Source organism: Gallinula chloropus (assembly GCF_964237585.1).
Source record: "Gallinula chloropus genome assembly, chromosome: 1".
NCBI classification, from domain to species: domain Eukaryota; kingdom Metazoa; phylum Chordata; class Aves; order Gruiformes; family Rallidae; genus Gallinula; species Gallinula chloropus.
This window is the reverse complement of record NC_140085.1, coordinates 136921798-136937895: the sequence shown is the minus strand read 5'-3', so window position 1 is coordinate 136937895 and position 16098 is coordinate 136921798. Positions and strand designations below refer to the sequence as shown.

The following is a 16098-nucleotide window of genomic DNA, read 5'->3' as shown; positions in this document are numbered from 1 at the left end:
TTACATGTGATTACTCAAGCAGAACACACCCACTTGTATTTCCAGGGGGTTCTGTCAAGAGTAAACTTCAGGCTGAATTTTGCCAGTGGAAGTGTGAGCTTCTATACTTACGGCATTTTTAAGTTTTAAACTTTTTTTAAAATTTTAAATACAAACAAACAATCCTTCCTTTCCTTCCTCCCAGACAAATCTTTGAAAAAGGTCAATAATGTTTAATTTAACACTAAAATAGTGAAGAAAGGTCCTTTCAACTTCAATGGCTTCATTTCAGCAAAGATCTTCAACGGTGACTTTTCTACAAGTCTGTTTATCCTCTTAAGTAGTCTCCTTTGAAAGGCCAGCTGCTGCTGTTAACCATGCTTTAATTTTCTTCTCATGCATGTCTTTAACATCTGTATCTCAAAAGGTATGTTTATCATTAACACTTTAGACATGAAAGGCAAAACCCCTTCAGGAAGGGAAGTAGTTGCTCTTCCAATATTTATTTAGAGAAACCGGGGACTCGAATTATCAACGTGTTTTCTGTGATGTAAAAGCATTTTCCGTAAGGGTTATGAAATAGTGAAATAATTTGTGCAGACATTGCCTCACTTTCTGAATGTATAAGAAGTATTCAACAGAGTTTAACCTTTAAGCTGTGACATAGATACTATGAAGAAGACAGACCGAAGAAAGAAAAGCAGAACCCAGCACCATACTGTGCAAAGCTCTTCCCTGCAGTCTGACAAACGCTTGCCACTTAACCACAGCTGTCTGCCGGTCCCGAGATCAGCAGATGACTCCCATCTGAAGTCAAATGAGAAAACACAGGGGCCATTTCCCGTCATCACACCTAGCACCACGTGAACACGCAGCAGTGCTGAAGATGCTCTCCCACCTGAGAGAGTGCTCTTCTCCGTGCTTACCTTCAGACATCAGAAGGGATGTTGAGCCAAAAGATCAGCTAAAGACCCAATTTATGTGCCTGGACTGTTCAACAGGGCAGCAAAAGGCTGACAAAAACCTCTTCACTTAAAACTGAAAGAAAAAAACCCCAAAACCTAGCAACTCTTACTACATTTAGCAAATGCTTCTTAATATACTACACATTGAAAAAAAGTTAAAAATAACCCTGGACACTCACAAAACACACAGGAAAAGTATCACAGCAGAAACACAAGCAACTGATCTTTGAAAAGCCTTCAGCTGGATAACACCAGGAAACAAAAAATCCCAAACAAACAATATAAAAATCTCCTTCTTTGTGTGATATTGCCAGAAATCCTGGCAGACTGGGGAAGTTCCACTCAACCGGAGGCTGGCAGATGTGACACCCATTGATAAAGATGTTGAATAAGACTGGACACAGGACTGAGCCCTGGGGGACACCACTCGTGACCGGCCTCCAGCTGGATTTGGTTCCATTCACCACCACCCTTTGGGCCCGGCCATCCAGCCAGTTTTTAACCCAGCTGAGGGTCCACCTGTCAAGGCTGGTGAAGGTGCTGGAGGGCAAATCATATGAGGAGCAGCTGAGGGAGCTGGGGCTGTTTAGCCTGGACAAGAGGAGGCTGAGGGAAGACCTTATCACCACCTACAACTACCTGAAGGGAGGTTGTAGAGAGGTGGGCGATGGTCTCTTCAGCCAGGTGACAGAAGATAGGACCAGGGGAAATGGCATGAAGCTGTGCCAGGGCAGGATTAGATTGGATATTAGAAAATTTTTTTTTTTTACTGAAAGAGTTGTCAGGGCCTGGAACAGGCTGCCCAGGGAAGTGGTTGAGTCACCTTCCCTGGATGTGTTCAAAAAAAAGGTAGATGAGGTACTGAGGGATATGGTTTAGCATAGGATGGGAATGGTTGGACTTGATGATCTTCAAAGGTCTCTTCCAACCTTGTGATTCTGTGGTACTCTCCAGGAGCTAAAAATGTGCACTAAGAACACAGTGTTACATTTTCACCGTGGTTCTTTCCTTTTTTTTCCCTCATACCTTGAATTTTCTTCTGTATCTCAGACTCACCAGGTGGAGGACATTATTCTTACCCTAAATTTAAAACTGAAACTGGAAATGACTCCTCATCGTATTAAGAACTACACACCAAATTAAGCAAAAATAAAACTAGGAATCAAAAAGTATGATTGTAGAACACAAAAATTTTCCTACTGGTCTCTATGTTTTTACGTATCAATCTAGTTGAAAGACTCTACTGTATAGCTAAAGATACCCAATTTAACAGCCTCCTGCATTTTATGCACCACATATCAGACTTCTGAATGGGACTTTCTTTTTCTTCTTAAAGAAATGGTTAGTAACATCCAGATTTCATACCTAAAAATAATCTGTTATGTAATGTTGCAGTTTGCCAACTGAAGTGCACTCAGAAAAATGTTTGGGTCAAATCTATTAACAGTTAATTGTTATCCAATTCATAATGCATTAGAAATCAGTTTTCTCAGTGCTGAGGAAAAAAGCCACAACCACAAAATAAGCAAATAAAAAAAACCCAAAACACTTATCAACATACCACCACTGATCACTGCCTACATTTTATTTACATGTGAGCTAGTCTCACACCTTACTGAAGTAGTCAAAGAAACATAAACGCTTAGCAAGCAGGATGTCAGAAAGCATTCTTTCCTTCCCTCCCCTCATCAATTATCCCTTAAAAGAATTAGCTTACAAAACCTCCAACTTTTCTTCAAAGAGATCACTCTGCCTGAAGTCACGGCTTTTGGACCCTGGACATTAACTCAGTTGCAATGAAAATTATAATCGTCTCAAGATTAATGAGCTCTTGTGAGAGTCTACATATTTGTATTTTTTGAGAAATACTGTGACTTTAACTCTCATGACTGGATGATAAGAGCATAGATGTGGACATTTTACTTGCTTGTGAATAAAAACCGAAATCTGGGGGAAAAAATTACACAGATATGAGCAAACACAGAGACACACACTGCAAAATCAGAATCTGAGGAGACCACTGGTGAAAAAGCTGCACTTCCTACATAGATGTGGAACAAATAAAGACATGTTCCTTTTGATAGAAGACAAGGGGAAATCTGTATGTCCCACTTGTATTTAGGCAGCAGTAAACAAATACTAAATAACAATACAACTTCAAGATTTCATATTCCCATTGAAATGAAGGAAACCTAAAGTGCTTAACAAATATGAGGCAGGCTAAATTTTCCACCACTGTAACAAGAAATAAAATAGTACAATTTATTGATCAGAGTTTAAGTATAGCAAAGAATCATAATTTCAGAGTACTGTGAATCTGCAATACACTAAGAAATTAAATCTAATGCACACAAATTAATATATCAATGAAATAAAACAAGCAAGAGTGATTAGAAATTAATTTCAACTGCCTAATTATAGGCAAATACTAGTAACTCAGACACTGTAGTATATCCAAAATAGCCATACACAGCTTGCATTAAGTAATCTGGGGGAGACTTATATCTTACTGCATGAGTAGGCAGATGCCCTTCAGCATCCCATGTGGCAATAAACACATATGTTTAAGGAAGTGAATCCTTCCCTGTCTGCTAGCTCCCATTGGTTATACAAGATGAGAACACAGCAGGTCTCAGTAGGCAGTGGCCGAAGAAAAAGCAAGGTTTCTTAGTTCCTGGAGGTTGCAGTACATATATAATCTCAGCTTCATTCTCTTCTGCTTTTCAAAATACTCATCTTCCTAACTCTCATCCCATAATATATCTTTTACATGGGCATTATCAGCACGACATACTATCCATCTAATCTCTAAATTTCACTGGAAGTGAGTAATATCCATTTCCTAGCTAATTACCATCTTCTGGTCACTTTTATCACAACCCTTCTTCTATATAAAAAACCATAAGTCAGCTCCACTAGTGCCATTTACAGTGTGTAAAGACAGTCACAATAAATACAAATAAACTGACAAGAATGACAGGGGCACTGGGTTACTCAATTTATGATCTGGCAGAAAAACATGCTGACACACACTCAGAAAAACCTGGAGGTCACTTGGAAGCAGGCCACAGTGCATTAACTGGAGTGTATAATCTGCTCAAATCACTACAGAGTCAGAATTAGAAGTGCAGATCTACCTAGGTTAGGGGTACAGCAAGCATCAATGCAGTATCTAAAGCCCAGCTTTATCAACCATTTACTTATACATGAAGACAGCTAAAGACAGATGATTACAACTTCATAAATGAATGTGGAACTTACTTTTTTCAGAAGAATATACACCTTCTGAATTTATTAAAATTATATTATAGTAAATGTAAAGTAATGTCCAGTTTCTCAAGCAGATGAGGTCAGTAGGCATGAAAGCTCATTGTAGCCATAGCTCATCTTAGCCGTCGGTTCGGAGTTGTTCTTTGTTTGAATAATCCATCCCATCTTTGCATTGTATTTCCCAGATGGAATATACCTATGATTTATCCTTCTGCTGGGAGTCTAAACATAATTCAAGCACTACATTTCTTGTGTCCATGCTGGTGGGGCAAATTTCTGTCCATATGTAAAAGAGAACTACCTTCAGTATTCAATTTAGCTAAATTGAAACACTATTAATAATTTTTTTAAAGAAGATTTTAGCCCAAGATTGGGAAAATCTGATTAGATTTTGTCACCATCAATACTGAGTGAACACACAGTCTTTCACAGTATTCCTTGAATCTCTTTAGGGTATGCAACAGCGTAAGAAGCCATACAAATCAGTGAAATAATGATTTGGGGTACAAGAGGCAAATATAGTTATAAACCAGAACACGATTATAGACGAGGTTTTTGGTGGATGAGAAACTTAACATGAGCCAGCAGCTCGCAAGGCCAATGGTACCCTGGGCTCCATCAGAAGAGGAGTGGCCAGCAGGGACAGGGAGGTGATTGTCGCTCTCTACTCTGCCCTTGTGAGGCCCCATCTGGAGTCCTGTGTCCAAATCTGGGGCCTACAATACAAGAAAGATGTGGCACTGATGGAGAGGATTCAGAGGAGGCCATGAAGATGATGAGAGGGCTGGAGCACCTCCCCTACGAAGAGAGGCTGAGGGAGCTGGGCTTGTTCAGCCTGGAGAAGAGAAGGCTGTGGGGGGACCTCATTGCAGCCTTCCAGTACCTGAAGGGAGCATACAAACAGGAATCAACTTTTTAAAAGGGTAGACAATGGCAGCACAAGGGAAAATGGATTAAAGCTAAAGGAGAGGAGATTTAGATTAGATATTAGGGGCAAGTTTTTTACAGCGAGAGAGGTAAGGTGCTGGAACAGGCTGCCCAGAGAGGTGGTGGATGCCCCGTCCCTGGAGGTGTTCAAGGCCAGGTTGGATGGGGCGCTGGGCAGCCTTGTGTAGATCCAGGCCTGGAGGTTGGTGTCTCTGCCTGTGGCAGGGGGGTTGGAACTGTATGATCCTTGGGGTCCCTTCCAACCCAGACCATTCTACAATTCTATGAAGTGGGAATTTCTGCCTTGCTTTTTGCAATCCAATTGGTGGCATTTAGTACAGTATAATGTGTTAACTTGAGAACAAATTTACACGATTGTTAAAATGGTGTGGGGCAATTAACAGCAGAGAGAGTATTAGATGTTTCTTCTACTCATGGAGTTATAATGACAGTAATGACATTTAAATTTTCTCTCATTTAGGATTTAAATGTAACACGGGTCTTCCTGTGTTTATTCTCCCACCACATCAACTGAATAGTGTTAAAGAGCATAGGATTTAAACACAGTAAATTTAAAGCCAGAATAGTGACAGTTTTTCCATGAGAAAGGTTATGTGAAGTCTTGAATATCCGATGTAGAACTCAGTCAGTGGTCCTCATGCTCACCTACTTCGACATCGGCAAAATCATGAACTCACAGTTCCCTTCCCTCCCTCTCCAGCAGACAAAAGACAGGCTGACCCGCTCTCTGACCAGTTGTGTCAAGTCTGTGAAGACTCAGGATATAACAAATGCTACAGCACTGCATGAAAGCCAAGGAACGGATGTCTCTCAGTAAGGGTCTGTGCTCTGAAGAGATCCGTCATCAAGCTTGCTGCTCTACAACTCCTCTTCCCACAGGCAGTACATGTTCTTATCTTGATTGATTACACAAGTGAACCAATTCTTGAAATATCCATATAACTGAGGATAAGAATATCAAACAGCAGTACAATCACCACATTTCCAAATGGTATGTGGACTGTCACAGAGTTTAGGAAATGTCACTGCCAAGATAAAACTCACATAACTTATATACCCTGTATATTCCTATGTATAACTATATGTGCTATATATAGCAAGATCCTGCTGGTGGTTTTAGGAAGTGGGAAAAAGAAAAGCATGGGCAGCCAAAGGCCTCTGAACAGCAAGCTTAGAATGGAAAAAGGAACATCCTCTCAACCCAAAGAATATTTCAAGGTATTACTATCCACAGTTTATCAATTACAGCTCCATCTCAACCAAAAAAAAAAAAAAATGAAATAATATATTATGAAAAACTACTGAAAAATAGAAATACAAAAGCATTATAAAAACTGGTCACTGAGGGAGCCACTGAATAAAGCATGGTGCATATTCATTCCCCATTCTTTTTCTAACCTTGCCATTTATTTCAGCGGGAATCTGAGATTTTCACTAAAGAAAGAGATCAGCATTCAAACAAGATAGACAAACCCAGTATAAGCAATGCAAAAGACAAGCAACTACACAACTGTCAGTGGAACAGGTCTGAAATTGCAAATATTAGTTTAAACCACCCAGATGCTCTGAAGAATTAGAGCTGAAGGTTCCTGATTTAACAAAACAATCACAAATCCAAATAAAACAAACAAAAGAAAAAGGAAAGGATAATTTGAGGATTTTTGTTTTTTAAATAAATGATCTTCAGTAGACAACTATCTTGATGTTTATGGCAAAAGGTCAGTCCCACACTTCCCTCCCAACAGACTTCCATTTACACTTTCACTACTGTGAAAACTCATTTAAAAATACATGACTATGGTTACTCATGATGACTAAGAAGAGAAAAAAAACATTGGTTTAACAGTTGCCCTCAAAATCACTTGCAGCACTTAGTAAGAGTGGGGATGAGGAAAGCAGGCAACAGAAAGTACTTTTTGTAGAACAGTCTGTGTTACAGGATTAGTCCAGAAAATGAAATTCAGCCTTTCAATGTACCCTTAGGGCCTGACCTTACTTCTCTAACATCCTATGAGATTTTTTTATGAGGTTATATACATGCATATACATATAAACTGTTTTTATACTTTTATATATTGTATGTGTGTATATATGCTATTGTGCTTTAAAGGGAAAAGCTTCCTTTTAAAGAATAAAACTCAGGTGAGTGCTAGCCAGTGCATACAAATCAACCTGAAGCCTGTCAACTTCAGGGTTCATTAAAGGAATGTCAGTTCAAACACCTTGGACTCATCAGGGGATGAGGAACGGGAATGGTCTGTTCTTTACCCTACTATTCCCCCCATTCTTTCCAAATGAACATGCTTATGAAGAAAAATGAAATCTAAATTTATCACCTTACAGAGACAACCACTTCAGTCACTGTCACAGGAGGAAATAAGCATTGCTTTTATGCCTGCTCAACCAAAATATCTGAGCTGTGCCTAGATTTCAAGGCATGTGGTGGTGGCTGATGTACCCTGCCAAGCAGGCTGAACCTAAAGGCAGTTTGGCCCATCAAACCAGTCAAAGGAAATTCTGCTGCAGTATTCATATCTTGCACCTTTTGACAAATCTACTCTCAAAATCAGTGCCATTTAAGTTCATTCTATTGTTACCTGGAAGTTAAAGGCAGGCAAAGCCTCTATTAAAATAAACAGCAAGCATCAAATAACGGCTACTTCAAAATCATAAGCTAGTTATGAAGAGCAAGGTGTTCAGTAAACCATTTTAAGTGACTGATAAAGCACAGATTCTAAAGATAAAGAAAAAAAATTACTGTAATTGCTGAAAATTATTGCTTCCAATTTAATTGAGTAATGATTTGCAAATCATTATATTTTTGATTAGTGCTTAGAAAAATTCACTGAAATGATCCATTATTCATTTTAGTAGGGAGCAGGTACAAGTGTGTTCTGGAGCTTTAATTTTTGCTAATCTATTTCTTTTTGTTGCTGTTGTTGTTGTTGTACTAGAATATTAATATAAGTACACTCCAAGATATACAAATATGCTACATGGCGATTACTTCACTAAGTCCAGAGAAACACACTGCCACTGGCTAACTCAGAGTGCTGTCACTCTGTCTGCCCCTCTCTGATATGAGACATCCTACCGTGAATTCAAGTTATTGCTAACAGGCTTAAAAAGAAAGTAAGTTTGGTGCCCAAAAAATAATAGCTGCACAGAACTGTTCCCAAACGAGGATCACGTATTTGCCCCTCTGGGCTTATATTACTGGGAGAATATTCTTCAATGGCAGCTACAGAGGAAGCCAATTTCTCATTCTATATGCAACGAAACATGTTGCTTCTACAGGGAGGGGAAGAAGCTTCTGAACAAATTCAAAAGGCTTTTAATTTACATTAACACAGTGGACATATTTTAATGCTATCTTGTATTCATATATACACTTTATCCTCCTTCTTAATGCCACAGGGAAGTGAAAGCAACAGTTCCCAAATAACCACACAAACACTCTTCTGATGTGAAGTTATAAACAAATATTCCACCACCAATATGAAACAGTAAAGAGAGCACATGAAAAAGTAAGGAGAAGTCTATATTTCAACTCCAGAGCATGAAGGAACCCAACTTTGAAATAGAGGTCAGTGTATAAGACTTAATTTAAAACATTCTAAAACTGTACTTAATAAACATTAACTATGGGACAGTGTCTCATCATTTTAAAATTAGAAAAGCTACTGATACATAGGAACTGCCTGAAATGCTGTCTTGGATATTCATGCAGGCCCTTAACCTTTCAAAACAGAACAAACAGCTGTTGAGTTGATACGGTGCCTACACAATCCCACTTGTTTGGCTGAAACCTGTGGTTAACAGAGACATAGCTTCTTAAAAGGTGCATGACATCAGGTAATAGTTACACTGTCATTAGCATACAGGCTGCTACAACAAAGCAACAGGGACTGTTCTCATCCAGAGGAGCAATTACTAGCTCTAGGAAGGACAGCTATAGGATGTTCACAAGGAAGCTGGCCTTTCACCAAGAGGATCTCTTTTCTTCTTGATGTGTCACTGACAACACATGGCAACAGTTCACTGACCTGAAGAAAATTCAAACAGCATTTAAAAAGTTGTTTTGAAATGAGGTTCTCCAAGGCACTTGGATAAAACTACCACACAAAGTAGATGAAACCAAAAGGGTCACTATGTTATCGAAGTTAACAAAAGTATAGCTAAATATATCTTCTTAATTAAGATATGCTTTCTCCAGGGAAAGCTATAAGAAACAATGTCTCTGTACAGGCATCCCAGAGCTGTTCTGCTTAACCCACAACCTAAAACCGCAGCAATGGGAAAAAGAACAGTCAAGTGAAGGGGAAAGAATCAGAAAAGTATTTCTCAAAAAGAAAAAACAGTAAAATGGGACCAGAGAGAAATCTCTCCAGCATAGCACAGTTCTCTTCTAATATCTATTTCCTTATTCTCAGAAAGCTTTTGCCTGCCCAGGAGACTATATATATATATGTTCATAAATACATATTTATGTATGAATATATGTGTGTGTGTGTGTATGTATACATATAACCACTTGGGCAAGTTGTGAATTCAAGTTGTTTGACTCTTGGTGTTACATGTTTCTAAATTACCTTCTGCAATACCTTCCAAAGAGTCAGTTTCCTAAACAGTGGAAACATTTCAAAAGACAGAGTGACTTTAATAGAAAAGAAAAACATTTTTCCAGGGGGCTTTGGACAATGTTCTAAACTTAATTGCAGCAATGTGTCAAACATACTACTTCAAAGGAATGGTAAAGAATTACAGATTAATAAATCCACTCAAGAACATCTGAAGTTTTTAAAGTAAATCTGCTGATGGAGTAATTTCTCTGTGATGGTAACACTAAAAGGAGAAAACCAAATATCATCAATACACTTGATTTTCCAGAGAGATTCTCCATGGAAGCTGACGGCCTATAGTCAAGAGAAAAGAGTGAGAAATACTGCATGACCTGATCACAATATCTCTTTAATATCTGTACTCCAAGAAGTCCTAATCCTAACTAGAATCCGGAATACAGAAAGAATCAGACCTTTGAGATTCACACAGCAGACACAATACAGCAAACTGAATATTACGGTTTACGAGCTGTAATCGCTGCTTGTTTGAAAGCTGTAGATGAAACCTCAAAACCATGGGTTTTGATACCAATTTAAGGGACCTCCAACACTGCGTGGTAAGTGTGGAATTCTGCCTAGGTGACTGTCACCGGAGATGAGTCAGAGATCACTCAGATCTGAGCTAGTAGTTTACTGACCTTTAATTAGTACATTTAGGTTTGTAAAATATTTAATAAATACAGATGGATTGGCAGTCAATACTATTAACTACACTTGAAGTTAGTATGGGATACAAAGATTATTGCTTGAATTTACTATGTGTAACTTAAATGTTACACCTATGCAATAACATCACTTGCCTTTGATGTCTGGTGTCAGGTAAGGGATCTCTCAGCCCCCAGAGGTGATCTTAAAAGGTGTCCCTACTCAGGGGGGAGATGACCTCCATAGCCAGCTGCTACAGAGGGAAAGCTCAAGGGGCCCTGCTGGCTGCAGATATTTACAGCGTCAAGTTGTTGATTTGTAGTCAGACTTCCTGCCGTTAACAGAGGAGTGCGTATATCACAGCAACCTACAGGCTTCTCTGAACTCACATGGCCCCCACCCTCACCTCCCACCTGGGCTGAGGAAAAGAGTGGAGGGCTGTTCTCACAGAGCACTGGTGACAGCAAGAGTTGTCCTACCTTGAGACTTGGTAGTAAGCCAGAGACAAGCCCTAACTGACTCCTAGGTCAAATGAAGCCTGCAGCCCAGAGTGGGACCACTCAGAGATTGTGGGCAGTCATGACTGATGGCACACAAGCTCTTTTTCATTTTCCATGTTTCACCATGGGTAGAATCTCAGAACTACTGGAAGGCTCTAATTTGTTTTAAACTATAATCAGTTTGCTTGTTACCGGCACAGTGACCAACACTTATACTTGGCCATAGAATCAAAGAATCATCAAGGTTGGAAAAGACCTTTGAGATCAAGACCTACACCACTAAACCATCTCTCGAAGCACCTAGTCTACCCATCTTTTAAATGCCCTCAGGGATGGCAACTCCACCACCTCCCTGGGAAGCCTGTTCCAATGCTCCACCACTCTTTCAGTGAAGAAGTCTTTCCTAACATGCAATCTGAACCTCCCCTGGTCCAACTTGAGACTATTTCCTCTTGTCCTAAAGACAGAGGAAGTTTTTTCTAAGCCCCACTGGGTACCTAAATCACAGAATGGTTTGGTTTGGAAGGGACCTTTAAAGATTTAGTCCATTGTCCTGGTTTTGGTCAGGATGGAGTTAACTTCATTTGTAACAGTGGATGAATGCTGTGTTTGAGAGTTAAAATGAAAGCAGCGCTGATAACACCCTGATGTTTCTAGTTGCTGTCAGACAGTCAAGGACTTTCTCAGCTCTTCATGAGAAAGGAGGGGCGAAGCCAGGACAGGTGACCTAACTGACCAAAGAGAGTATTCCATGCCAATTATGTCCTGCCCAGGATATCGGGGGGCTGACGGGAGGAAGGCCGAGGGCGGCTCCGGGACGCACGGTTCTTGGGGGACGGTCGGGTTCCGGGACGGCTCTGGGTGGCACGGCCGGAGTTGTATGGTTTGGTGAGAAACTGCATTGTGTATCAACAGCTTCATATATTTTTGCTTTAAAGTCCTGTTAGTATTGCTATATTGTATCTTTCTGTTATCTTAGTAAACTATCCTTATCCCAACCCACGGGCCTCTTATTTCTTGGTTTTGGGGTTATTTGACCCTTCCTTTTCCCTTCCCTTCCTTCTCACCCCTCCCTTTCCCTTTTCCCTGCTCTTTTCCTTTAAGGAGCAGGCAGCTGCGTGGATCTCGGCTCTCAGCCGGGGTGAAACCACGACATCCATCCACCGTATCACAGGTGGAGACATCTTACACTAGGTCAGATTGCTGAAAGCCCCATCCAAGCCAGGGTGCTTTTGAGCTTCTGAGCTCCAACACCATTTGCACTTCAGCACCTGACCAGCGGATGCTGTGTGCTGAGGACACATTGTACAGCAAAAGGAAATTAGGCCAGTCTGCCACTCAACTGCAGTTGGACTGTAACAGAACTAGATCTTTGTATTAATATTCCCCAATAAACTGCCACTTATAGAGTTAAGTATGCAATAACAGTTGTTTTATTTTCTTCACAAGTATTTACACACTAATTCTCCATTTTGCTGCTGCAGCTCCATATACTTTTCTTCCCAGTACATATCTGAAATTTTGCACAAAATCTCTGGCCTCTCTGCATAGATGATGTAGTCAACCTAGTAATCATTATATACAATCACACTAAAAATAGATAATGTTAGCCTTTATTAACTAGAAAATCTTATCAGCATATTTTGAGCTTCTGTTGTGAACTTTGTTGTACAAGGTTGTGTGATGTGCCCAAGAACTCTATATCATATAACATCTCTACATAATGTGACAGACACAGACTGACTACGAAGCCTTAAAAACAAATGCAAATACAAGGATCAACTACAGTTCCTGCAAGATATGGAGAAAACATTTCAAAATTAAACATTTGATGCAAAATACCTGTGGAAAAGTTTCAAACAACCTCAGTTTGAAACCACGCCAGGGACCTCCATCTGGAGAAAAAAGCATCAATTTCTTCACTGAAAATTATTTTATTTTAGTAGAAGTGCTATAGAGAACACTTAAAAATTTGGCACACATCAAATATGTAAAGGTGGACGGACAGGTCCTAGTGCCAACCCTCAAGTGAAATACTTCAGCATTAGAAGCATTTTCCAGGAGTGACATTTTCTGGCAGAGAGGGGGTGACTGTGAACAGATCCACCTCTTATGTCCCACACTGTATCAAACTGACCTAGCACTATTTTAGCACATTATGACAATTCTAAACTAGCCTAAGGTCTTCAAAGATAAAAATCCATTTAAACTAAACTGTATTTTAAAACAGAGAAAATAACAAAACAGTACCAAGGATAATTTATAAAAAGACATAAAACTTACCTACACTACTATCCTGGAAGAATACAGTGATTACGAAAAGATTCAGAAATAGAATCTCACTAACACATCAGTGAACCCAATTCACATGAGAACTGCAGGAGAAATAGAAAGCTGGAAGAAGACTTTCTGACAGTACCTATTAAGGTTATATCTTCAGCTACCTCAAAGGGGAGAGGCTGAATTTTATTTTGCTAGAGAGTGGTTCTGGGCATAATGGAAATGTTACGACTCTGTTTTGAGTGTGACAGGTTAGAAGCAGTACTGTGTATGCTACTAAATGAAATAAAAAAATACGTGTTCAGAGACTCAAAGAGTGCAAAAAACTTTAGTCTGTCATTTGATTCTTCCATATGATTAATGTACTAGAAATAAAAAACAAAATGAACCAAACTAGGAGTCATTCCACTTTCACTCAATCTTTCTTCCCTTCTACCTCAGTTCTCCGAGCTGGGTCAAAGTTTATGTCTTCTGACTCAAGCAGCTTCACTCTCTTGTGGCTGGAATTTAATAAGCTTGACACAGGATTTACTTTGCTGGTGTGTATTTAGTTTTATTGCTTGTAAAAGACAGGCTGACAAAATATGTACTCAATAAGCAAATAAAAAGAGATTTTTTTACTTTAGTTCAAAAAATAGCCCCAACTTCATTCCCTCCATCCAAAAACTGAATTAGGAAAAAAAAAATCAGTAGCTTTTCTCTCACTACTCAGTATTAGGTACAAACCTGCTGAAATAATTAAGTCACAATGGTACAAGCAGGAAACAATCAAGCTTACAATTTCTGAATGTAAACATGTCAGATAAAGTACGAATATTCAATTCCACAGTAACTAACCTGAAATTAGATTTACAAAAAAAAAAATAATCTTTACTCCATAGTAACAATTTGCTATTATTCTGCTTGCAAATATGAAAGTTGTTTTTGAAGGTGCATTGCAGGCAGCTTCATAGTTACAAAGGGACAAGAATTTTACAGAAATCATGAAAAAAAAATAGTGTCTCTGATAAGCCTGACTAGATGTGGCAAAAAGGACAGCTAGAAACAATTAATGTAAATATCAGTTATGCAACTGTAAACAGTAACAATGAAAAGAAAGATTATGAACATTTATATTCAGCAGTATCCAAGCAGATCTAACACACAATGAAGTAAAAGTTACTAACATGCAAACATGAAAAAACTCTGAAAAATGCTATTTGAAACAGACACTGTTCAATTAACATCTTCCCTGACCTCTTTCTGATAATTTCCTTTTGCTTGATCTAAACCCAAAAGTATCTCCTTCATGGGCTGAATACACCAAACTGAGCCATTGGAACTTAAATGATTCTAGACAAAATGTTACAGTCCTAAGGCTATATGTTTTGACCCAATACATTCTCAATCTGTTAGAAGGACAACCTTGTCCTAGGCATACAGTTAAAACTTGCCTATCCAGTTAAACAGGTAACTTGTGTCCTAAATGTAAGGAAAAAAGAACTAGAAGGTATACAAGTTACAATAATTATAAAACACCAAAGACCTTTCTCTTCTGAAGAAAGGCAAATGCACTGTAGGCCACATCTTTCTAATAGCCTCTGGATTGTAGCTTTCAAAGAGACCAAAAACACAAAACCACAAATCTGGTATTCCATCAACAAACTGAAAAGCCTTTTATAGCTTCTGTTTTCTGTAGAGCAAATCTAACTATTAATATAAGAATCCAATTGTATGAAGTGTTGCAATCAAAGGAAACAGAGGTGAACACTGTGTAACACGGCTACAATCTACCCTCTAAAATGTAAAGGGCAGCTTTAGTCACTGAACTTGTCAGAAGCAAAGAGGTTGGAGGTTTCATTCTTGTGCTATGTTGACCCGGTTCATGGTGGTATTACTACAGGGCTGTCGGCCTGTCATCACTTCAGTTATGAACTTGTATTTCCTAGAGCTTTAAAACTTGTAATAAATAAATAAAATGAAATAAAACAAGCATTAATGCTTTTTTCTTCAGGAAAGGGATTTCTCCTGACCATGTATTCTACATCATCATCATTATTGTTATTATATCTAGCATGTCTCCTGAGAATCTAACTATCTCCCATGGACTATCAGAGGAACATAAGTAGGTCTTGAAGTGGAAATGGGGAGCAGCTACACTGTCAGTACTGAAGCCATTAGACTGTATCAGCATCATCATCACGACTCTGTGAAAAAATAATTTCCTTGGTAGTCTGCAACTGTTTCAAATGTTCCATTATAGACAATTCAAGAGAGCAATACATTTTTCAAACTTAGACTGCCATCAAATACAGTTATACAATACCTCTAATCCTTGATCTCTGAAACTATTTAGTTGAATATTTAATTTAAGCTTCTGGGCCTGTGTTATCAACAACTTTTTTCATAGGTTGGAGGAAAGAAGTATTGTTATTTAAACAGAACTGTGGGATTTTGTAATATCTGTGTCAAGTCCTTTACGTCTATCCAAGTAAGGAGCAGTTATCTGTGAAGTACACTTTATTACACCTCTGATATGGCACAACAGTGTGCCATAGTAGAGTGTAGAGTACTGCACATGGGACATAACAACCCCATGCAACACTACAGGCCTGGGGGAGGTTGGCTGGAGAGCTGTCAGGCAGAGAAGGACCTGGGGGTGTTGGTTGACTGCAGGCTGAATATGAGCCAGCAGTGTGCCCGGGTGGCCAAGAAGGCCAATGGCATCCTGGCTTGTATCAAAACCAGGGTGGCCAGTAGGTCTAGGGAGGTAATTGTGCCCCTGTACTCGGCATTGGTGAGGCCACACCTCGAGTACTGTGTGCAGTTCTGGGCTCCCCACCGTAAAAAGGACATTGAGGTCCTTGAGTGAGTCCAGAGAAGGGCAACCAGGCTGGTGAAGGGGCTGGA

The 16098-nt window shown here is 39.3% G+C and overlaps 1 protein-coding gene across 1 annotated transcript in view; it reads right to left on the bottom strand.

The window, feature by feature from the left end:
• The window catches only part of PUDP (pseudouridine 5'-phosphatase), a gene marked incomplete at its 5' end in the record, with an annotated part of 78766 nt that overhangs the window by 44309 nt on the left and 18359 nt on the right, over positions 1 to 16098 (bottom strand). The gene's annotated exons all lie outside the window — the stretch shown is intronic.